General features: G+C 40.4%; 1 protein-coding gene across 1 annotated transcript in view; it reads right to left on the bottom strand.

The window, feature by feature from the left end:
• Nucleotides 1-25,113, bottom strand: part of LOC128698274 (uncharacterized) — a 930,221-nt gene that overhangs the window by 597,321 nt on the left and 307,787 nt on the right. The window lies entirely within an intron of this gene.

Here is a 25,113-nt window from a genome sequence, read left to right as displayed (position 1 = left end):
AGCTAGTGCTGAAGTGTTACAAGAGTCTTTGATCCATTGTTATGGAATGTCTTCCTCAATTCCAGAACTCCATGTCTATGCAGACAAGTGTACTGTAGCATTTACTTAGAAAAGAGAGGCATATTAGTCACAAGCTTCCAGCTACAGCGCATCAACTTGCGGAAAACGATGGAAGGCTACATTAAATTTTCAGAAAACAGTTTATTTCCTAGTGCATGAAATTACCTGTAATCAGTAGCTTTGGCTGGGTTTTATTTGTTCTCTGTGCTTCTTTCTGTAGTATTAATGTAGCGGCTATGTTGCTCTCATCATACTCCTGCCTCGGTCATCTCTTCTTCAGTGCGGAAAGGAGAATACACCACTGCTACTATTACCTGAGAGCCCCTGTCATTATTTCGCCTACAATAGTCATTTTAAGTTACCAGTGTTCATTTTTCACCAACTCCAGTGATTCCTTAACATTAGTGATACTCTGTTTCTTCTTTCGGTTTCTCTCTCTTCTCATCATGAAACAGTACTTTGGGATAATGCATTTATTAAATTCCTTATAGTTTCGTCCATTTGACAGCTATAATATACTGGGACGACATGTATGGAGACTAGATTTAAGATGGAATTTGAGTGGCAGACAGGAGATTTATGAAAGTAGAATTAGAAAGAGAAGGAAAGGAAGTGTAATCATTAGTGCTGGTGCGAAGAGGGAGAGGAGACAATGAAGGAATACAAGTGGGAATAGAAGAAAGAACGAAGAAAGCATCTGGACCATTGATCATGTTTATACGAAGGGGAATAGAGGATAGGGAAGAGGGATGGGGATTGCTGGTTGCTATACCTGGTTTCCAAGTGTTAGTTCTGATTCTCTGGGTGTTGTTCGTGTGTGTACTCACCTAATTGTGGTTGCAGGGGTAGAATCATAGCTCCTGGCCCCGCCTCTTCACTAGTCGCCACTAGGTCCACTTTCTACCTGCTCCATGAACTTCATCATACCTCTTCTTAAAGCTATGTATGGATCCTACCTCCACTACATCACTTTCCAGACTGTTCCACTTCCTGACACCTCTATAACTGAAGAAATACTTCCTAACATCCCTGTGACTCATCTGAGTCTTAAACGTTCAATTGTGACTCCTTGTTGCTCTGTTCCATATCTGAAATATTCTCTGTCCACCTTGTCAATTCCTCTCAGTATCTTATATGTTGTATTCACATCCCCTCTATATGTGTGTATGTATGCGTCATAAGTAATAATGAATGGAAAAACAGAAGAATGGACGGAGGATAGAAACATGATTCTTGCAACCAACAGGACCTACATGCTCAATGAGCGTATAGATGTTCCTGGACCCACTTCTGGGAATCCATACACTCTTTCTCTCTCTGTCGAGGCTTCAAATTCTCAACCATTCCTATTCGTAAAGCAATGCATAGATTCTACTTCTACCACTTTGCTATCCAGATCGTTCTACTTCCTGGGCACTCCGAGCTCGATGTATTTCCTAAAATCCCTGTGACTCACCTATGTTTCTAACTTCCTGCTGTGCTCCGGGTTCTTGTTACTTGCCCCTCATTTCCTCTCAGCATTTTGTACGTCATTATCATATCATTCATTGTCCTCCTGTCCTATCACGTAATCAAGTTTAACTCCATTAATCTATCCTCAGTGCTCATACTTCATAGTTCCAGAAAAAATATCGTCACAAACCTCTGCACCTTCTCCAGTTTCATGACAAGCATCAACAGGTGTGAATTCCATAGTGTTGCTGCATCCCTCACTAATACACAGAATATCGAACATAGCGCCATCAAGACACTTAGAACGTTCCAACTAGCCACTCTTATACTAGCCAGATATGCGTTTCCTGCAGAACTCATTAGGTTTATGTATTACTCAATCAATGTTTGATACTAATGTATCCTCACCTCGAGATCCTTCTCCTTGAATGAGGATTACAACTTTTGTTCCTCTAGCCTATATTAACGTGCAGTGCACTTTCCTCATCCCCAGTTTTCGTAAATCTAAATTTACTGAGGCTAAATTCTCATAGCCAATCGTAAGACCAGTTCTGTATCTTGTCTGGCTTCGTTTGTGATCTTTTTTCCTCACATGTTTGTCTTCTCCTAATTAGTTTCATTATATCTGCCAGCTGGGACACCTCTAACTTTATTTCTACCAAATCGTATTTATATATTTAAGGGATAACACCGGCATTCACCACTGTAGAACCCCACTCGTCACACTCACCACTGTAGAACCCCACTCGTCACTCACCACTGTAGAACCCCACTCGTCACTCACCACTGTAGAACCCCACTCGTCACTCACCACTGTAGAACCCCACTCGTCACACTCACCACTGTAGAACCCCACTCGTCACACTCACCACTGTAGAACTCCACTCGTCACTCGTGACACTCACCACTGTAGAACCCCACTCGTCACACTCACCACTGTAGAACCCCACTCGTCACACTCACCACTGTAGAACCCCACTCGTCACACTCACCACTGTAGAACCCCACTCGTCACACTCACCACCGTAGAACCCCACTCGTCACACTCACCACTGTAGAACCCCACTCGTCACGCTCACCACTGTAGAACCCCACTCGTCACGCTCACCACTGTAGAACCCCACTCGTCACACTCACCACTGTAGAACCCCACTCGTCACACTCACCACTGTAGAACCCCACTCGTCACACTCACCACTGTAGAACCCCACTCGTCACACTCACCACTGTAGAGCCCCACTCGTCACACTCACTACTGTAGAACCCCACTCGCCACACTCACCACTGTAGAACCCCATTCGTCACACTCACCACTGTAGAACCCCACTCGTCACACTCACCACTGTAGAACCCTGCTCGTCACACTCACCACTGTAGAACCCCACTCGTCTCACTCACCATTGTAGAACCCCACTGGTCACACTCACAACTGTAGAACCCCACTCGTCACACTCACCACTGTAGAATCCCACTCGTCACACTCACCATTGTAGAGCCCCACTCGTCACACTCACCACTATAGAACCCCACTCGTCACACTCACCACTGTAGAACCCCACTCGTCACACTCACCACTGTAGAACCCCACTCGTCACACTCACCACTGTAGAACCCCACTCGTCACACTCACCACTGTAGAACCCCACTCGTCACACTCACCACTGTAGAACCCCACTCGTCACACTCACCACTGTAGAACCCCACTCGTCACACTCACCACTGTAGAACCCCACTCGTCACACTCACCATTGTAGAACCCCACTCGTCTCACTCACCATTGTAGAACCCCACTGGTCACACTCACCACTGTAGAACCCCACTCGTCACACTCACCATTGTAGAACCCCACTCGTCACACTCACCATTGTAGAACCCCACTCGTCACACTCACCAGTTCCAACACCACTACTCGAGGAGTCACTCGTTTCCTTCCTGTTTATCGTTTTTTGATCTTGGCTAGAGTCTTCCCTGTTATTCCTGCTGGTTCCTCTTGTTTTGTCCAATTCTTTTGTGGTAATATAACTAAAGCCGACTTATAGTCCCAAAATAAGCATTTTTTCGCAAATCTTCCTCTCATAGTGAAGTTCATACATACTGGATGTTGGCTGTGAACCCGTTCCTTTCCGGCTATTCTACCACTTTTCCATTGAACTTCTCCACAACACACACACACACACATATATATATATATATATATATATATATATATATATATATATATATATATATATATATATATATATAGGCCGTATCCCACCAAGGCGGGGTGGCCCAAAAGGAAAAACGAGAGTTTCTCCTTTTACATTTACTAATATCTACAGGAGAAGAGGTTACTAGCCCCTTGCTCCCGGCATTTTAGTCGCCTCTTACAACACGCATAGCTTACAGAGGAAGAATTCTGTTCCACTTCCCCATGGAGATAAGAGGAAATAAACAAGAATAAGAACTAGTAAGAAAACAGAAGAAAACCCAGAGGGGTGTATGTATATATATATATGCCTGTACATGTATGTGTAGTGCGACCAAAGTGTAAGTAGAAGTAGCAAGACGTACCTGAAACCTTGCATGTTTACGAGACAAAAAATGGACACCAGCAATCCTACCAACATGTAAAACAATTACAGGCTTCAGTTTTACACTCACCTGGCAGGACGGTAGTACCTCCCTGGGTGGTTGCTGTCTACCAACCTACTACCTATATATATATATATATATATATATATATATATATATATATATATATATATATATATATATATATATATATATATATATATACATATATTATATAGGTATTTCAGAGACACTGGTCAGTAGTTTAATTCTACCGGACTGTCTCTTTCCTTACTGCTGTCTTTCACTCCTCTGGCACTTGCCCTGTTTCGTTTGTGATTCGTGGTTCTTACAGTGTTTTTGCTCTCTGTTCCAATTGCCGTCGAGATATCCATCTCTCTCAGTAATTTCTTCACCTCTTCACCTGTTTTATGTACTGTGTCCATTACTCTCTGGCAATGTTCCTGTTTCTTCTATAAAAACGTACATCTTTTGTTCATCTGCTCACAGACTTCTTGGTCATTTCTTGTGATTTCTTCCCCTTCCTTCTTAAGCCTGATTACCATTCTTTTCCTCCTGATGTGACTGTGCAGCAACAATGATCCGAATTTGGCTTTCTATGTTGTGTCATTCTTAAATTTTCATTCATCCTTTCGTCTTATTAGATTCTGATTCTTCTGTTTTTCAGCGTTGTTTGCTTTTCTATATTTTTTTTCAAGCTCATCAAATTTTAGTGTTTGATATTCTGCACATCTGTCCTTACCAATGCTTCGGCTCTTTGGTTTGAAGTTCTTCTCTGCATTCCAGCATTATCCATGTTGCTACTGCGTCATATTTTCGTTGTCTTTCCTTCTAGCTTCTTTACCATTGCACATAATTCTGGAATTGTCTCATGCCATCCTATTCTCCTCTTTTTAAGTCTGGTTCCTCTCGTCCTTCCTGTGCTATGTTACTCTCCAAGTTGGCTGATGAGAGATAGAGGAGGATGGAAGAATGCTGGTGGGAGTGCGAGAAGAAGAGAGCATAGGGAAGTAGCATGACCATGAAAGCTATTTAGAGTGAAGAGAACTGGAAGAAGCAGGAAAGGATGAAGTGCGAATGTAATGGTTAGGAAGAAACAAATTTAGAGGGATGGATAAATTAGACTGGGATGGTAAGGTGGATATGAAGTAACGTTGTGTTTTCAATGTTACATAAAATCTTTAATCAGCAGGCTCTTCACTGTGTTCACGTAAGAACATAAGAAAGAAGGAATACTGCAGTAAGCCTACTGGTCCATACGAGGCAAGTCCATGTGACCCACCGACCTCCGCCACTGACCCAAACTAGTTTTCAACTCCCTTCTATACATCCTTGCAAACTTTTTCACACATTTCCGCACCGTCTCATCTGACGCTCCCATAAACACTGCATCATCAGCAAAGAGCAATGTTACAGCCTCACTTGATATTTTTCATTTGTTTAACGTCACAACTGTTTGTTTTACAACCTCCCTGCAGTGACCATAGTAATTCCCCGCAATGACTATAGTGACTCCCTGCACTGACTAGAGTGACTCACTGCAGTGATCACAGTCTCTCCCTTCAGTGACTACAGTGAGTCCCTGTGGTGACTATACTGTAAAATATAATCCTGCATAACCTAACCTCAGCCTCTTTACTATTCTAACAGATTTATAGGATGATTGTTTGAATATTCAGAAGTGAAAATATTGTGTTGTTGACAATTTTCCGATTCCTTTATTATATACTCCAAGAGTTTCATTGAGAAAGTCTCTAATTTCTATTTGAAGAGCAAGAAAAAAATATATTTGGATATAGAAACCTTGTTTACCTACCAAGATTCCAGTGGGACTGTCTCAGAATCTTTAATAAGAAATTCCAATCCCTTAAACACCAGTTTCCACTCAGTATCCAGAAAAATCACAGATGCCGTTTCAGAGACACTTTTTTTCTCTCTGAATTACTTGCAATTCCTTTTTTTAGAGGAAACAGAAGCCGAAATCAGCAAGGTCCAGAACATAACCAAGCAGCCGAATGTACCATCTTCTGACCTTCATTGGAGATTTGCATAGTTACGTCAATATGTCACTTTTGACAAGGCCACCCGTGTTAGAGTGGTAAACTTTGATGAGGATGAGGCAGGGATCCTCCACTATCTTCATGGTGGTATTATCATTCCTAAGACTTGCACCGGATAGTTCAGTATGAGCATCAGAAGACGGCATAGTGACCACCTTCAAGTCTTTTCCCTTATAAGCAAAGACACCTTCACCAGAACAGTAACTGACGGTCCCTCTCTTCACCAGTGGCTTACTCATTTCCTCATGGGTACAATAACTGTTCGATTCTCCCTTGCTGTACCCACATATTTGAAGTTGTACAGATCCTTGAGGTATGCAATAATGCCAGTGCAAGTGAGAAAGCTATCAGCATAAATAGCTAATTTCTTTGGACTCAGCATTGTTCAACCAGAGTAATGACAATCTTTGAAGTTAAATTCATCTACTCTTCTGTGATGAACTTTGGTACATGAGCATGAGTGCTCATCAATATTAACTGGTGTTAAGTCATCTCCACCTGTTTCTGATGAGCCTATAGGTCTTTGTATTTGACTGGCTCCTCCTCTTCCTTAATTCCCCACTACTACTACCACTACCTCTACTACTACCACTACTACTACTACCACTACTACTACCACTACTACTATTACCACTACTACTACTTCTATTACCACTACTACTACCACTACTACTACTACCACCACCACCACTACCTCTTCCTGCCTATATATAGCCGTCTTGCTCCACTTCTGGTTAGTGTGACTTTGTAAATGGTCCGAGTCGGATCGAAACGTCGCCATAAGCTCCTCTCTTCTATGTGCGGGTTATTTGTATATCGTTCCAGTCACGGTATTGTGCCTTTTTTTGTTATTTAGCCTATAGGTATCTAAACTTTAAATTAAATAAACAGTTTATATCATAACCACTGCCTATTCAAAATTTTAAAACAAGACGAGCAGTTTTTAAATAGATATTTTCTTACATGATCTATCTTGTTATTGTTCATCTTCACTTTCTCTTATCTTCTGTTATGCTTTGTGATCTCTAGTTTCATGTCGATGTCTTCTCGAGATAGTGATTCTAAACGACATTTTACTTCATCTTCTCACGTTCTTTTTAACTTTTTTGAAGGTGAACCGACAAGTCACCACTCTGACCATTTTTCTTAATTTTCACAATGTGTGTTCATTATCACCAAAATGGCCCCCAAATATGTAACGTAAAAAAATATAATTAGTACATCTTTTTAACACAAAATACACAAAAAAACTTCACAATTTTTCGTCATCTTTCATACATAATTGTATCACAAATCGTTCCTAATACCCTATGTAGGGTAGGAAACGGTTCCTACTAAATCCTTTGCTACCCGTACTGACCTGCTCTTATCTTCTGTAACATGCTACACCAGCTTCCCATACTTTTATTATAACTTCACTGATATCAACAGTAATTTATACTTTTCAGTTAAGTAATGTGAAAGTTTTATGTATAAACCCTCATGATGTAAGGCGTGATAATTCAAAAGAGTGGGACAGTTTTAGCGAGAATCATGTGCTGTTCTGTCAGGAGAGACAGATGTGTTTACACTCTTCCCAGCCTCCCTGCCAGTGACGCACTGGTCTTCCACTGGTCCCTGTCATGGGAAGTTCCAACCCTTGAGAAGTTCACCGAGAGTAGAAGAACCCTGAAAGGGGATATGCATTTACACATCGACCCTGAAAATAACCTCATAAACGATAAATACACCAACCTGCTTCTTACTGACCAAACGTGCAATTCCTGTACAGAAAACACTGCTAAGCGCACTCTTAACAAACAAAAAAAATCCAGCACTAGTTTACTACGATGGCATAATCACATTAATCTCTAAATACAAGTTTCCCGCCTTTATATTAACCATAACCTGGATGAAACATAATTTCGTCAATGTATTAAAAATATATAGTTACACAGCTGTCTACGAAAGTATAGATCAAACAAGAAAGGATGAGGTATATCTATTTACTGTGCTAGCGAGTTCAAGTGTGTGAATATCATAAATACTGGTGATGTATATGGTGATCATATATTTTCTCAGTTTAATCAGTACTACCGATTTTGTAACAAATAGTTAAATTTACAGAAAACGCCACACAAACATGCAAGGCCCTCAGTGACAACCTGAAAAATCTGATATCATCCAACACAATGCAAATCTGATAATTGCTGGTAACCTCAACATAAACCTTTAATAAATCAATAACTCCAGTGAGTCAGATTTTCTATACAGTATGCATTCGTGTCTCCTGATGCTATCATTCACTAAACTCACTAAAATCACTGAAACATCTGCCTCTGTCCTCGATTATATCTGGACCAATATAGCAACACCTCAGAGTACAGGAATAATCTCGGACAGGACAACGGACTTCCACGCTACATTTATCATAATTAACATCATAGAGAGCCCACTCGAAGCCAGGCAAGTTACTTTTACACTCCACAAATTACGCTTCACGTAAAGAGAAATGGTGAATATTAATCTGCATACAAATTCCAAAGTAGAAGACTTTCTCAGGATTACCGAATATCAGTAACACCTTTGCTTACTCATATCAATCGACAAGAAACATGATAACGAGAAACACATTTCTGAACTCCTTTCTAAGAAAATATTAAAGAGTTACTCTTCATCACTCACAAAAGCTAACAGAAAAACCTAGCACTATTGCTCAACTATATTTCATAATTCCAAAGGGGATATAAACAAACTTGGAGAATACTTTTCCAAAGTTATGTCTTTGTTACAGTAGGAACTAATCTACAAATAACTTTCCGAATGCTGGAAATATGAACACATACGCAGTATAATGTGATCCTTTATTGACAACGTTTCGCCCACATAGTGGGCTTTTCAAGTCACAAAAAGATCTGTTTGTGACTTGAAAAAGCCCACTGTGTGGGCGAAACGTTGCCAATAAAGGATCACATTATACTGCATATGTGTTTATATTTCCATTGTGTCGGTATTTTATACCATTTATTTCCATTCCGAAAGCTCAAATCAACATCAGAAGCTTTCTGACAGACAATTATCTACTTGGTTCCTATCAGTCCGCTCAGATAACTTCAGTAATAAAATCACTGAAAAGTACTGGAAGCAGTACAAGTGAAATACCAACATAACTTGCAAAGAAGCTACTCAAGTATTATCTGCGTCTATTACAATACTTTTCAGCAAATACTGGAAAAATGCACCTTTCCAGATACTCTCGAGTGAGCCGGGATAACATCAGTCACAAAGGTGAATACAGTAGTTAGCTAATGCTAATAACTATGGACCAATATCTAATCTTCCAGTATTATTAAAACTATTTGAGAAAGTAATTCACAAATAACTGAATATTAACCTGACCAAGAACAATTTACTTATTCTTTTCCATTTCGGATTCAGACAGAAGGAAAGTACTAATGATTCACCAATAAAAATGTCTGATAATAGTACATTCATCACTTGAGAGATGAATGTCCTATTGGACTTTTCATTTATCTGCGAAATGTTTTTAATACCATTAACCACAGCACATTCCTACGACCCTAGAGGAAACAGTCACACATTTTCAGTCCTTCTATAGTAACATACAACAACTTGTCTATTACTGAGGAGGCGAACCTCCTTTAAAACCCTCGATCGTCTTTCATGGGAGGCGGATCGTCGAACCATCCTTCGACTGCATTCTGCCCTTATTTTATCAAAACTTGACTATGGCTACCAGATATATTTTGCAACCTCTCCGCAACTCTTTCTAAACTTGATCCCATCCATCATCAGGGATTACGTTTATGTCTAGGTGCTTTTCGCTCCTCCTCTATCGAGAGCCTATATGCAGAGGAGAATGTTCCATCCGTGAGCGATCACCGTGATGCCCATTGCCTCCGTTATTTTGTCCGCTCTCATGACCTTCACGATCGTTTTACATACAGGATAGTAACGGACGTTAGTAGAGGTTCATTATTTGTTCGCCGCCCCTGTTTATTCCGTCCCTTTTCACTTCGTCTTCACTCCCTCTTGACTTCTCTTCAGTTGCCTCATTTATATGTTCCTCTACTGTCTAACATTTTCTTTCCCCTTGGGAGGGTCCAGCAGTTCATGTCTGTTCTTCCCCACTGCCGTGCGCGAAAGCTCAAATACCTACAGTGGCTTTTCGCCCCCTTTTTCTTAATCACTTTCAGTCTCATTCTCCAGAGGATTTAGAATAATTTGCGTAAAAATACGCTAATTATTCTAAATCCTCTGGAGGTGTCGGGTTTGCAGCAGTGTACAAAGTCATTTATTAGACTCAGCATCTTCGCAGCAGAAGTGTATGTAATTCTCATATGGATTATCTCTAGTGCTTCCAGGTCTGCCTCATCGTTTGTGATAATATCGGACTCCATTAGTGCTTTGCAACGTAAACAATTTAATTCGCCTCATCCTCCAGTTCTTCGTATGAAACTTTGGTTGCGCCGCGTTTCTAACGAAAAGAAATAAATAGTTTTTTACTGGGTACCTGGGCATGTTGATGTTCAGGGTAACGAGCAGGCAGACTGTGCAGTCAGCGATACATAACCTTTCAGTTTCATATAGAGGTATTCCATTCTCAAATTATTTTGCTATAATCTATAGCCACCTTCGGAACCGTTGGCAACAACTTTGATGTGAATTGATTCACAACAAATTACACTCTATCAAGCCGATTTTAGGATCCTGGTCCTCTTCTTATCATTGATGTCATGGTTGAGAGACTACGCTCTCCTGTCTTCGCATTGGGCACGCATGTCTCACTCATGGGTATATCATAGAGAGACGCCTAGTTCCACTATGTGCAAACTGTCAAGGAATCAATGCTTCCCTTTGGAGAGCATGAAATCACATCATCAGAGGGTGTCCAGCAAGGGGATCCTCTTTGCACCATTTCTCTTCTGTGTAGTTAGGGAAATCACAGTCAGACTGACCAGTGAGCTAAACATCTGGTTCTTGGATGATGGCACAATAGCAGGTACAAAGGAGTCTCTTAGGTGATTTTACACAAGTGATGACACGGGGACAGGAAATGGGTCTCATCCTGAATCCATCCAAATGTAAAATCATCTCAGTTAATAAGTGATAAATGCAGTGGGATCCAAACTACCAGGAGCATCAGTCATTGCCCCTACAAATAGTGTCTTGCTTGGAGCACCTCCGGGAAGCGATGCCATTGACACAATCCTCAGGAAGAAATTGGAAGAATTGAGGAGAATGGAACAACGAATAGGCAATCTTTGTAAATGACTTTGTAAATGGTCCAAGTCGGACCGAAACGTCGTCGTAAGCTTCTCTCTTTTATGTAAACCTTCTTACTTAACAAATAACCTTCTTCTTACTTAAACATCAAAGAAACCTTCTTACTTATCAACATACAACCTTCTTAACAAAAACCTTCTTACTTAAACAACCTTCTTCTTACTTAAACAACAACCTCCTTCTTACTTGAAAACAACCTTCTTCTTACTTAACAAATAACGTTCTTCTTACTTAAACATCAAACAACCTTCTTACTTAATCAACATACAACCTTCTTCTTACTTAACAAAAGCCTTCTTACTTAAACAATCTTCTTCTTAAACAATAAACAACCTTCTTCTAAAAATACGACAATTAACCTAATAAAACACAACAAACATTCTCAAACACAACAAATATTTTAAAATACAACAAACAAAATTCTAAAACACTTAAAAAACAACAAACAGCATTCTAAAACACAAGAAACACTTTAAAACGCAACAAACTTTCTAAAACACAACAACCTTCTAAAACAACAAACATTTTAAAACACAAACATTTTGAAACACAAACAATCTCCCACTAGAACAAAACGAAGTCCGCTTAAATAAAACAAATGCATTCCGGATTAATCATCCCGGAATAATGCCGGACAACACAAGACAGTCAGTGTGTCTTCCATTTAGATTCGTTTTTTTTTTCTTTAGGCTCCTCCAGCAGTATGTGTCCCATAGCAATCAACTAGTGTCTTTGTCTCTGCTTGTGACTTTGTGTCTGCTTACTGCTAAGTAACATAGGCAGCAGGTGTTACAAGAATGACTGTGTCTTTCACAGCCAGATGATCAACCACGATCCTTACTCTAAAACACCATAATAAGCATCCTTCCTCTTGCTTAAAATAATTTTAGTAAGCAACCTTTTATCTTTAAAATAATATATTAAATATCCTTCTCTCTGATTTTAAATATAATAATTATCCTTCCTCCTGTTTAAAAAAAATACAGAAGTTATTTTAAAAAGTCTACAAGAAAGCCTTCCTGTTACAAAAGATTTCAACAAATAAGCTTTTTCTTATTTCAAAACGTTATTAATTTTCTATTATTTAGACACATTATGTAAAACATCTTTCTGCATGACTGTAAGACAGCAACCTTCCTTATCTTTTTACCACAGCATTGTATATGCAGTATATGTAACTCTGGACGCTGGAATATACGATAATGAATGACGTTTGCCCGGAATGTGTCAGAATTTCCGATGCTCTCTCGTCATGTTCGCTGCTTCCCGGCTGACGCAAAAACTTGAGGCTGCATCTATAATTGATGAAGTGTAGTACGCTGTCTAAGATATTAATATTAATACGCATCTTAATCCTAGTAGCTCTAAATGTGTCACTCGTCAGTTAAAGAGTATTTTCTTTTAGTCATTAATGATGTTTGCTGAAATGTTACTTACTGTTGAGATTCACCTTTGCAGAATATTATTTTTTTTATCCGATGCTTTAAATCAATGACGAGGTCATATTTGCTCCGAGATGTATCTGAGTGCACAAATATGCTGCAAGTATACTTTAATCACTATAACAGCGACTTAAGTACCCTGAGATATGGTGTACGGAAGACACGCAGACTTTGTTACCCAAGTGTAAATATGAATATAATAAGATAATTAGGCTATGAATCTAATAAGCTAATTAGATGTATTTCCGTAGCTGCGCTGTTGGAGGAAGACATCTACGCATTTTTTAACTCCTTTAAGCCCTTGCGAATTTCGCGCTTAGTTTTGATTATTATAATAATAATCTGTGCTCGTAAATGGAATTGTGCAGAGTGCCGCACAAGTGTTGTATTGCAAATAAATATAAGGGCTGAAAATCTGATTCGAATCAGAAAAGCCATTCGGAACACATCATAGGGATATTATCAAAAGTTCTTTACTAAAAATGACAGAAAACAATAAAATTGGTAAACTGGCACCACACACTCATTAACAATACCAAGTTTCTTAAGTTAGATGCAAGACTGTTGATATATTGATGCCGATCAGAGGAGGATTTCTCCAGTTATCACAGTGTAATATAACCAGGAAAACGCCTATGTAATAATGTGCATAGGGCACCCACGCATGCACCTTATCCCATGAATACTGTCTTAGATACACAAAATAAGCGTCGAAAATCTGAAGCCGATCTGATAAGGAGTTCTCGAGTTATAGATAAAAATTTCTGAGAAAGAAAAGAAAAATGCTGTTTAGAACCGTGTAAAAATATTTAATTTTATCTTCGTTATATCTAAAGAGATACTAAAACAGAGTTTTTTTTCTTTTCTCGTTTATATTCTATTTTTAATTTTTTACAGTCCTGTAAGATAGTTTTTTATACTTTAAGAAAATCCAATAGGATAATATACCTTAAAAATTGACACACTGGCACCTACAGAGTCCAAATCAATTAAAAAAAAAAATAAAAAAAATCGTCCAATTTGACACATCGGCATTAAGGTTGAGCACCGATCAGATGAGGCATTCTCTAATAACTACATGCCAAACAGTTTAAGAAAAATTGGCAATTTAAAACCTTGACGGCTGAAAATTAACGCCAAACTTTATTTTAAGACGGCCAACTGACGCTAAAAAGTTGAATGTATCATCATTAATATTTTCAAGTCGATCAGAAGTAACATTGTTTAGTAATTGAATATAGATATCACTATCAGCTCAATAAAATTGTGAATTTGGGACTTAGGCTACACAATAACAGCGTAAACCGTGAGCTGAGTAAACCAACAATCCGATCAGATGACTCAATTTCCAGTTGCCCAGACAACTTTTGTTCCGAGTAGGGAAATTAGATCTAACAAAAATGATCCCAAATGGATGAACAATAGATTGGTCAAAAAAGAGGCATATATAGGCATATCAAAAGAGGGGATGGGTAGTTAAGAAATCAATATATTCAATTAAAGAGAGAAATAAAAAAGGAATAAGAAAAGCAAAAAGGGATTATGAGGCTAAGGTCGCAAGGTATTCAAAGACTAACCCAAAAGGATTCTTTCAGGTACACAGAAGTAAGATTAGGGACAAGATTGGCCCACTTAAGAGTAACTCTGGTCAGATCACTGACAGTGATAAGTACATGTGTGAAATTCTAAATACCTACTTCCTCTCAGTTTTCACCCAGGAAAATACTAGCGATATTCCTGAAATAATAGATTACCTAGAACAGGATGATAATAAACTATGTACGATTGCGGTAACTAGTGACATGATCCTCAGACAAATAGAGAAACTAAAACCTAACAAATTCCCAGGTCCTGATCAACTGTTTGCAAGGGTATTAAAGGAATGTAAAGAGGAACTTAGCATACCTTTTGCTAATCTTTTTAACATATCACTACAAACTGGCATAGTGCCTGATAATTGGAAAACGGCAAATGTAATACCTATTTACAAGGCAGGTGACAGGTCCTTGGCTTCGAACTATAGACCAATAAGCCTTACCTCCATAGTGGGAGAATTTATGGAATCAATAATTGCCGAAGCAATTCGTAACCATCTTGACAGGCACAGATTGATTAATGATTCTCAACACGGTTTTACAAAGGGGCGTTCCTGTCTTACGAATTTACTAACTTTTTTCACTAAGGTGTTTGAGGAGGTAGATCATGGTAATGAATATGATATTGTGTATATGGACTTCAGTAAGGCTTTCGATAGAGTTCCACACCAGAGGTTATTGAGGAAACTTAGGGCACGCGGAATAGGAGGAGAATTTTTTTCCTGGGTAGAGTTTTTTTTTTTTTTTTTTCTTTTTTTTTTTCAACAAGTCGGCCGTCTCCCACCGAGGCAGGGTGACCCAAAAAAGAAAGAAAATCTCCAAAAAGAAAATACTTTCATCATCATTCAACACTTTCACCACACTCGCACATTATCATTGTTTTTGCAGAGGTGCTCAGAATACAACAGTCTAGAAGCATACACATATAAAGATACACAACATATCCCTCCAAACTGCCAATATCCCAAACCCCTCCTTTAAAGTGCAGGCATTGTACTTCCCATTTCCAGGACTCAAGTCCGACTATATGAAAATAACCGGTTTCCCTGAATCCCTTCACTAAATATTACCCTGCTCACACTCCAACAGATCGTCAGGTCCCAAGTACCATTCGTCTCCATTCACTCCTATCTAACACGCTCACGCACGCTTGCTGGAAGTCCAAGCCCCTTGCCCACAAAACCTCCTTTACCCCCTCTCTCCAACCCTTTCGAGGACGACCCCTACCCCGCCTTCCTTCCCCTATAGATTTATATGCTTTCCATGTCATTCTACTTTGATCCATTCTCTCTAAATGACCAAACCACCTCAACAACCCCTCTTCTGCCCTCTGACTAATACTTTTATTAACTCCACACCTTCTCCTAATTTCCACACTCCGAATTTTCTGCATAATATTTACACCACACATTGCCCTTAAACAGGACATCTCCACTGCCTCCAACCGTCTACCTCCTGGGTAGAGGTATGGCTGACAAATAAACAGCAGAGAGTTTGCATAAATGGGGAGAAATCAGAATGGGGGCACGTCACAAGCGGTGTTCCTGTTGGGCCCGTTGTTCACAATTTACATAAACGACATAGATGAGGGAATAAATAGCGACATAAGCAAATTTGCTGATGACACCAAAATAGGCAGTCCAATTCATTCTAATGAGGACATTAGAGCACTCTACGATGATTTGAATAGACTGACGCAATGGTCGGAGAAGTGGCAGATGCAGTTTAATATTGACAAATGCAAAGTTCTAAATGTTGGACAGTTAAATAACCATGCCACATATAAACTAAATAATGTAGATCTTAATACTACCGATTGCGAAAAGGATTTAGAAGTTCTGGTAAGCAGTAATCTAAAACCAAGATAACAGTGCAATAGTGTTCGCAATAAAGCTTACAGAATTATTGGCTTCATATCTAGAAGTATAAATAATAGAAGTCCTCAGGTTGTTCTTCAACTCTATATATCCTTGGTTAGGCCTCATTTAGACTATGCTGCTCAGTTCTGGTCACCGTATTACAGAATGGATATAAATGCTCTGGAAAACGTACAGAGGAGGATGACAAAGATGATCCCATGTATCAGAAATCTTCCCTATGAGGATAGACTGAGGGCTCTGAATCTGCACTCTCTCGAAAGGCGTAGAATTAGGGGGGATATGATCGAGGTGTATAAATGGAAAACAGGAATAAATAAAGGGGATGTAAATAGTGTGCTGAAAATTTCCAGCCAAGACAGTACTCGCAGCAATGGTTTCAAGTTGGAAAAATTCAGATTCAGAAAGGATATAGGAAAGCACTGGTTTGGTAATAGAGTCGTGGATGAGTGGAACAAACTCCCGAGTACAGTTATTCAGGCTAAAACGTTGTGTAGTTTTAAAAATAGGTTAGATAAATACATGAGTGGGTGTGGGTGGGTGTGAGTTGGACCTGACTAGCTTGTGCTGCTAGGTCTGGTGCAGTGCTCCATCCTTGAGTGGAGGTGACCAGACTGGGTGGGTCATTGGGCTAATCCGTGGGGGTGGGTCATTTGTCTAATCCGGGGGGGGGACATGGACCTGCTCCGCGTGGGTCAGTAGGCCTGTTGCAGTGTTCCTTCTTTCTTATGTTTTTATGTCTCGGATTTCAGCGATTCTAAGACTTTTTTTTTAACTATTTTACTATACTGAAAAATATGCGCAACAAGAAAGAACCTTAATGGATACTGTCCTGATATTAATGTAAACCATACCACGGGTGGGGTTAGAACCTGCAATCAGAGTCAAACTCCAGACCGACGCGTTAGCCACTGGGCCAGTGACTAACGCGTCAGTCTGGAGTTTTATGACACTCTGATCGAGGGTTCTAACCCCACCAGTGATATGTTTTGTTTGCAATCGTGTCATTACGATTTCGTGAGTCCTGTTAGTAGTATATATTAACTATCAACTATTAAAGTCGCTCAGAAGAGGCAAACTGATTTTTTTTAACGTATTTTACCACGAAAGAAAATTTCGTATCCTCTATACGCAAAATGAGCAGATCTGCACCTACACACGTGAATTTCACTCTCTGTTGTCGTTGAATTAAAATCCAGCCTCCAGGAAGGTTTGAAGGTACGCCGCTAAGAATTTTGGAAACTACCCTAGCCATTCCAGCCTTTCCAGGATGCTGGGAGCTGTGTGAACAACTTTGATTATAGAGCACTTGCACATGCCAGATGTTATACACATCTGGTTCTAGTTACTGTAGACAGGCACTGGAAATTTAATGAGCTATCAGCGATAGAAAAACTAAGTTGGAGGAAGAAAATTCTGGCAAAATTCTGGCAACCACTTGAAGGTCCTCCTTAGGGATACCTGATGCACCACTGAAGTCATTAAGAACACCTTGTTATGTAGGCTCGATCCTCCGTCTACCAGTCGTGAGGTAGATGCCTTGACAGTCATGCTACATTTATTTCTCCTACGCCACTCTGAGGAAGGTGTATCGGCACCTTCGTGTGTTTATTTCTCAATAAAAACCTTTGTTTTATACCGGAAATGCGTTCATGTGTCTTCCTAGTTATAACTCTGTTCTAGTGCTGTAGATGAGGCGTTTTAGATGAAATATTCTGTATGATGTAAGTTGTGTGTTCTAGATATGTTCTAGATGACGTTTCCTGGATGTGTTATAGATGTGTTATAGATGACGTGTTCTAGATGACGTTTCCTGGATGTGTTATAGATGTGTTATAGATGATGTGTTCTAGATGACGCTTTAGATGACGTTTTAAGATGTGTTATCGATGTGTTCTAGAAGATGTTTCCTAGAAGAAGCTTCTCTATATGATGTTTTTTTTAGATATGTCCTAAAAGACTTTTCTAGAAGATGTATTCTAGAAGATGTGTTCTAAAAGATGTGCCCTAGAATACGTTTTCTAAATGATGTATTCAAGATGACGTTTTCCTACAAAACTCTTCTAGATGGTGTGTTCTAGATGAAGAGTCCTAGGTAAAACATCCTAGATGACGTTTCTAGTTGATATGTTCTAGATACTGTGTTCTAGATGACTTTTATAGATGTGTTTTAGATGATGTGTTGTAGAGGGCGTTTTATAGACGTGTTTTAGAGGACGTTTCATGGATGTGTTCTAGAGGACGTTTTATAGATGAGGTGTTCTAGATGACGTTTTATAGATGCGTTCTAGATGATGTGTTGTAGAGGGCGTTTTATAGATGAGTTCTAGAGGAAGTTTTATAGATGTGTTCTAGATGTGTTGCAGATGGCGTTCTATAGATGTTGTCTAGAGGACGTTTTATAGATGAAGTGCTCTAGAGGACGTTTTATAGATGAAGTGCTCTAGAGGACGTTTTATAGATGACGTGCTCTAGAGGACGTTTAATAGATGTGTTCTAGATGACGTTTTATAGATATATTGTAAAGGACGTTTAATAGATGTGTTCTAGATGACGTTTTATAGATGTGTTCCAGATGACGTTTTATAGATGTGTCCTAGATGACTTTTCATAGATGTGTTCCAGATGACGTTTTATAGATGTGTTTTAGATGTGTTTTAGATGTGTTGTAGAGGGCGTTTTATAGACGTGTTTTAGAGGACGTTTTATGGAAGTGTTCTAGATGACGTTTTATAGTGTTCTAGATGTGTTGTAGATAGCGTTTTATAGATCTGTTCTAGAGAACGTTTTATAGATGACGTGCTCTAGAGGACGTTTTATAGATGTGTTCTGGAGGACGTTTTATAGATGTGTTATAGATGACGTTTTATAGATGTATTGTAAAGGATGTTTAATAGTGTTCTAGATGACGTTTTATAGATGTGTTCCAGATGACGTTTCATAGATGTGTTCTAGATGACGTTTTATAGATGTGTTCTAGATGTGTTCTAGATAGCGTTTTATAGATGTGTTCTAGAGGACGTTTTATAGATGACGTGCTCTAGAGGACGTTTTATAGATGTGTTCTAGAGGACGTTTTATTGATGTGTTCTAGATGACGTTTTATAGATGTATTGTAAAGGACGTTTAATAGATGTGTTGCAGATGACGTTTTATAGATGTATTCTAGATGACGTTTTATAGATGTATTCTAGATGACGTTTTATAGATGTATTCTAGAGGACGTTTTATGTGTTCTAGAGGACGTTTTATAGATGATGTGCTCTAGATAACGTTTTATAGATGTATTCTAGATGACGTTTTATAGATGTATTCTAGAGGACGTTTTATGATGTGTTCTAGAGGACGTTTCATAGATGATGTGTTCCAGATGACGTTTTATAGATATATTCTAGATGACGTTTTATGTGTTCTAGAGGACGTTTTATAGATGGTGTGCTCTAGATAACGTTTTATAGACGTTTTATAGAGGTTTTGCATGTTGAGTTCTCGATGATGTGATTAAAAAGTTGGGTTTTGATGTTGTGGGATAAACGAGGTTTTTTAAATACTGTGTTCTAGATGTGGTATAGATATTGTGTTTTATATATCTAGATATCTAGAATATTTTTATAGTTGTGCATTCTAAGTGTTGTGTTCCAGTTGAAGTGTTCTAGGTGGTGAGTTCTAATGTATGTGTTGTAGGTGATGAGTATTCTAGATAACGTTTCTAAGATGTGTTCTAGATTATGTGTTCTAGATAGTGTCTTCCGGATGGTGTGGTCTAGATGGTGCATATAGGGGACATGTTCTAGATAATGCATTCCAGATGATGTGATCTAGAATACCTAGATTATGTGGTCTAGATCATGCGTTCTCGATGATGAAATTACCTGCTTGAGGTTACAGGGGTCGAGCCTCCTGCCCCTGTGTTCTAGACGTAAATAATACATTCTGCACTATGTGTTCTAAGAGAAGTGTTCTAGAACATGTGTTCTAGGTTTTACACGTATTCGATATGAGTACTAGATAAATGTGCTAGATGATTCATGTATCTAAATAATACATAGTTACTATATATTATACATGTCCCATATGAGACATGTTCAGAATGATGATTTAAGATTTTTTTTTTTTTGCACTTCCAGGAAAGGCATGAAACTGAAGGGAGTACTACTGAAGTGTACTGGAGTACTACTGAAGTGTACTGGAGTACTACTGAAGTGTACTGGAGTACTACTGAAGTGTACTGGAGTACTACTGAAGTGTACTGGAGTACTACTGAAGTGTACTGGAGTACTACTGAAGTGTACTGGAGGGAGTACTACTGAAGTGTACTAGAGGGAGTGCTACTGAAGTGTACTAGAGGGAGTGCTACTGAAGTGTACTGGAGGGAGTACTACTGAAGTGTACTGGAGGGAGTACTACTGAAGTGTACTGGAGGGAGTACTACTGAAGTGTACTGGAGGGAGTACTACTGAAGTGTACTGGAGGGAGTACTACTGAAGTGTACTGGAGGGAGTACTACTGAAGTGTACTGGAGTACTACTGAAGTGTACTGGAGGGAGTACTACTGAAGTGTACTGGAGTACTACTGAAGTGTACTGGAGTACTACTGAAGTGTACTGGAGGAAGTACTAATGAAGTGTACTGCAGTACTACTGAAGTGTACTGGAGGGAGTACTACTGAAGTGTACTGGAGGGAGTACTACTGAAGTGTACTGGAGGGAGTACTACTGAAGTGTACTGGAGTACTACTGAAGTGTACTGGAGGGAGTACTACTGAAGTGTACTGGAGTACTACTGAAGTGTACTGGAGGGAGTACTACTGAAGTGTACTGGAGGGAGTACTACTGAAGTGAAATGGAGTACTACTGAATTGTACTGGAGGGAGTACTATTGAAGTGTACTGGAGTACTACTGAAGTGTACTGGAGGGAGTACTACTAAAGTGTAATGGAGTACTACTGAAGTGTACTGGAGGAAGTACTACTGAAGTGTACTGGAGTACTACTGAAGTGTACTGGAGGGAGTACTACTGAAGTGTACTGGAGTACTACTGAAGTGTACTGGAGGAAGTACTACTGAAGTGTACTGGAGGGAGTACTACTGAAGTGTACTGGAGGGAGTACTACTGAAGTGTACTGGAGGGAGTACTACTGAAGTGTACTGGAGTACTACTGAAGTGTACTCGAGGGAGTACTACTGAAGTGTACTGGAGTACTACTGAAGTGTACTGGAGTACTACTGAAGTGTACTGGAGTACTACTGAAGTGTACTGGAGTACTACTGAAGTGTACTGGAGTACTACTGAAGTGAAATGGAGTACCACTGAATTGTACTGGAGGGAGTACTATTGAAGTGTACTGGAGTACTACTGAAGTGTACTGGAGGGAGTACTACTAAAGTGTACTGGAGTACTACTGAAGTGTACTGGAGGGAGTACTACTGAAGTGTACTAGAGGGAGTGCTACTGAAGTGTACTGGAGGGAGTACTACTGAAGTGTACTGGAGGGAGTACTACTGAAGTGTACTGGAGTACTACTGAAGTGTACTGGAGGGAGTACTACTGAAGTGTACTGGAGGGAGTACGACTGAAGTGTACTGGAGGGAGTACTACTGAAGTGTACTGGAGTACTACCGAAGTGTACTGGAGGGAGTACTACTGAAGTGCACTGGAGGGAGTACTACTGAAGTGTACTGGAGGGAGTACTACTGAAGTGTACTGTAGGGAGTACTACTAAAGTGTACTGGAGGGAGTACTACTGAAGTGTACTGGAGGGAGTACTACTGAAGTGTACTGGAGGGAGTACTACTGAAGTGTACTGGAGGGAGTACTACTGAAGTGTACTGGAGTACTACTGAAGTGTACTGGAGGGAGTACTACTGAAGTGTACTGGAGGGAGTACTACTGAAGTGTACTGGAGGGAGTACTACTGAAGTGTACTGGAGGGAGTACTACTGAAGTGTACTGGAGTACTACTGAAGTGTACTGGAGGGAGTACTACTGAAGTGTACTGGAGGGAGTACGACTGAAGTGTACTGGAGGGAGTACGACTGAAGTGTACTGGAGGGAGTACTACTGAAGTGTACTGGAGTACTACTGAAGTGTACTGGAGGGAGTACTACTGAAGTGCACTGGAGGGAGTACTACTGAAGTGTACTGGAGGGAGTACTACTGAAGTGTACTGTAGGGAGTACTACTAAAGTGTACTGGAGGGAGTACTACTGAAGTGTACTGGAGGGAGTACTACTGAAGTGTACTGGAGGGAGTACTACTGAAGTGTACTGGAGGGAGTACTACTGAAGTGTACTGGAGTACTACTGAAGTGTACTGGAGGGAGTACTACTGAAGTGTACTGGAGGGAGTACTACTGAAGTGTACTGGAGGGAGTACTACTGAAGTGTACTGGAGTACTACTGAAGTGTACTGGAGTACTACTGAAGTGTACTGGAGTACTACTGAAGTGTACTGGAGGGAGTACTACTGAAGTGTACTGGAGTACTACTGAAGTGTACTGGAGGGAGTACTACTGAAGTGTACTGGAGGGAGTACTACTGAAGTGTACTGGAGGGAGTACTACTGAAGTGTATGGAGGGAGTACTACTGAAGTGTACTGGAGGGAGTACGACTGAAGTGTACTGGAGGGAGTACGACTGAAGTGTACTGGAGGGAGTACTACTGAAGTGTACTGGAGTACTACTGAAGTGAACTGGAGGGAGTACTACTGAAGTGTACTGGAGGGAGTACTACTGAAGTGCACTGGAGGGAGTACTACTGAAGTGTACTGGAGGGAGTACTACTGAAGTGTACTGGAGGGAGTACTACTGAAGTGTACTAGAGGGAGTACTACTGAAGTGTACTGGAGGGAGTACTACTGAAGTGTACTGGAGGGAGTACTACTGAAGTGTACTGGAGGGAGTACGATTGAAGTTTACTGGAGGGAGTACTACTGATGTGTACTGGACAGAGTACGACTGAAGTATACTGGAGAGAGTACGACTGAAGTGTACTGGAGGGAGTACGACTGAAGTGTACTGGAGGGAGTACGACTGAAGTGTACTGGAGGGAGTATGACTGAAGTGTACTGGAGGGAGTACGACTGAAGTGTACTGGAAGGAGTATTACTGAAGTGTACTGGAGGGAGTACGACTGAAGTGTACTGGAGGGAGTACTACTGAAGTGTACTGGAGGGAGTACGACTGAAGTGTACTGGAGGGAGTGTGACTGAAGTGTACTGGAGGGAGTACGACTGAAGTGTACTGGAGGGAGTAAGACTGAAGTGTACTGGAGGGAGTACGACTGAAGTGTACTGGAGGGAGTAAGACTGAAGTGTACTGGAGGGAGTACGACTGAAGTGTACTGGAGGGAGTACTACTGAAGTTTACTGGAGGGAGTATGACTGAAGTGTACTGGAGGGAGTACTACTGAAGTTTACTGGAGGGAGTATGACTGAAGTGTACTGGAGTCAAACAGATCTGTTTGTCACTTGATAAAGCTCACTGTGTGAGCGAAACGTTGTCAATAAAGGATCACATTATACTGCTTCTGTGTTTGTTTATCATCACTTGTGATTCACATAGTAACGGAGTGTCCTCGTTTCTATAATTTCAGGTTCACGAAAATTTTTGATGATCTGAAGGGCGTTTCCAGAGACACAGTTACACTCAGACTCACAATATAACTAAAATTATGTTCGGTTTTATTGTGAGTCTGAGTATAAACCCTGATATGTTTGGAGTGCTAATAACAGACTAGTTCCAGTGATCTCCAAATCTTTCTACTCTCTTATAATTTTTTTTTCTGGTCATACTTCTGTCTATCGTTGTACTCGTTCACCTCAACTTCCGTCACACTTCTGTCTCTGGTTCTTACATCACCTCATGCGTCAAACACATCGCTTTGTCTCACCGGTTCTATCATATTCTTCTTACATGTTTTTTTTCCGACAACTTTCATCACGTCTCCCTTCCGTTCTCCTTCACCATATATCCTGACCGACGTTCTGCTGTACCGTTCCTTTGAATATTATCTTGTACACACCTTGGGGGAGTCTTGACTACACAGGACGATGTACAACTACGAGCGGAGGGGCCAGCCGCCCCCCGTTATTAAAGATATACCCCGTGTCCAATTTTTTGCATGACTGCTTCTGTCAGGTTGGCGAAAATGGCCCATTTTACGACGCGAGAACATGGGGAAATTGCTGCCTAAATCGGTAATCGTATCATAAATTATATAGTTTTACGGCATTTTCAAGGCTCTCATCCTAGGTAAATTATGGCCTGGAGAAGGTATTGCTCTCAGTGTTTTCATTTTCACGAAAGATGAGGACTTCTAAAGCAGTTTTACCAATATTGAGAAAGAAAGTAAAGAATGATGGTGAGGGAGAAGTGAGGGAGGGTGGTGAGAGGGTAATGAGGGAGGGTGGTGAGAGGGTAATGAGGGAGGGTGGTGAGAGGGGAATGAGGGAAGGTGGTGAGAGGGGAATGAGGGAGGGTGGTGAGAGGGGAATGAGGGAAGGTGGTGAGAGGGGAATGAGGGAGGTTGGTGTGAGGGGAATGAGGGAGGTTGGTGAGAGAGGAATGAGGGAGGTGGTGAGTGGGGAATGAGGGAGGGTGGTGAGAGGGGAATGAGGGAGGGTGGTGATAGGGGAATGAGGGAAGGTGGTGAGAGGGGAATGAGGGAGGTTGGTGAGAGGGGAATAAGGGAGGTGGTGAGAGGGGAATGAGGGAGGGTGGTGAGAGGGGAATGAGGGAGGGTGGTGAGAGTGGAATGAGGGAAGGTG

The sequence above is a fragment of the Cherax quadricarinatus genome, chromosome 63, assembly GCF_038502225.1.
Source record: "Cherax quadricarinatus isolate ZL_2023a chromosome 63, ASM3850222v1, whole genome shotgun sequence".
Classification (NCBI taxonomy): Eukaryota; Metazoa; Arthropoda; class Malacostraca; order Decapoda; family Parastacidae; genus Cherax; species Cherax quadricarinatus.
This window is presented reverse-complemented; position numbering and strand designations above follow the sequence as displayed.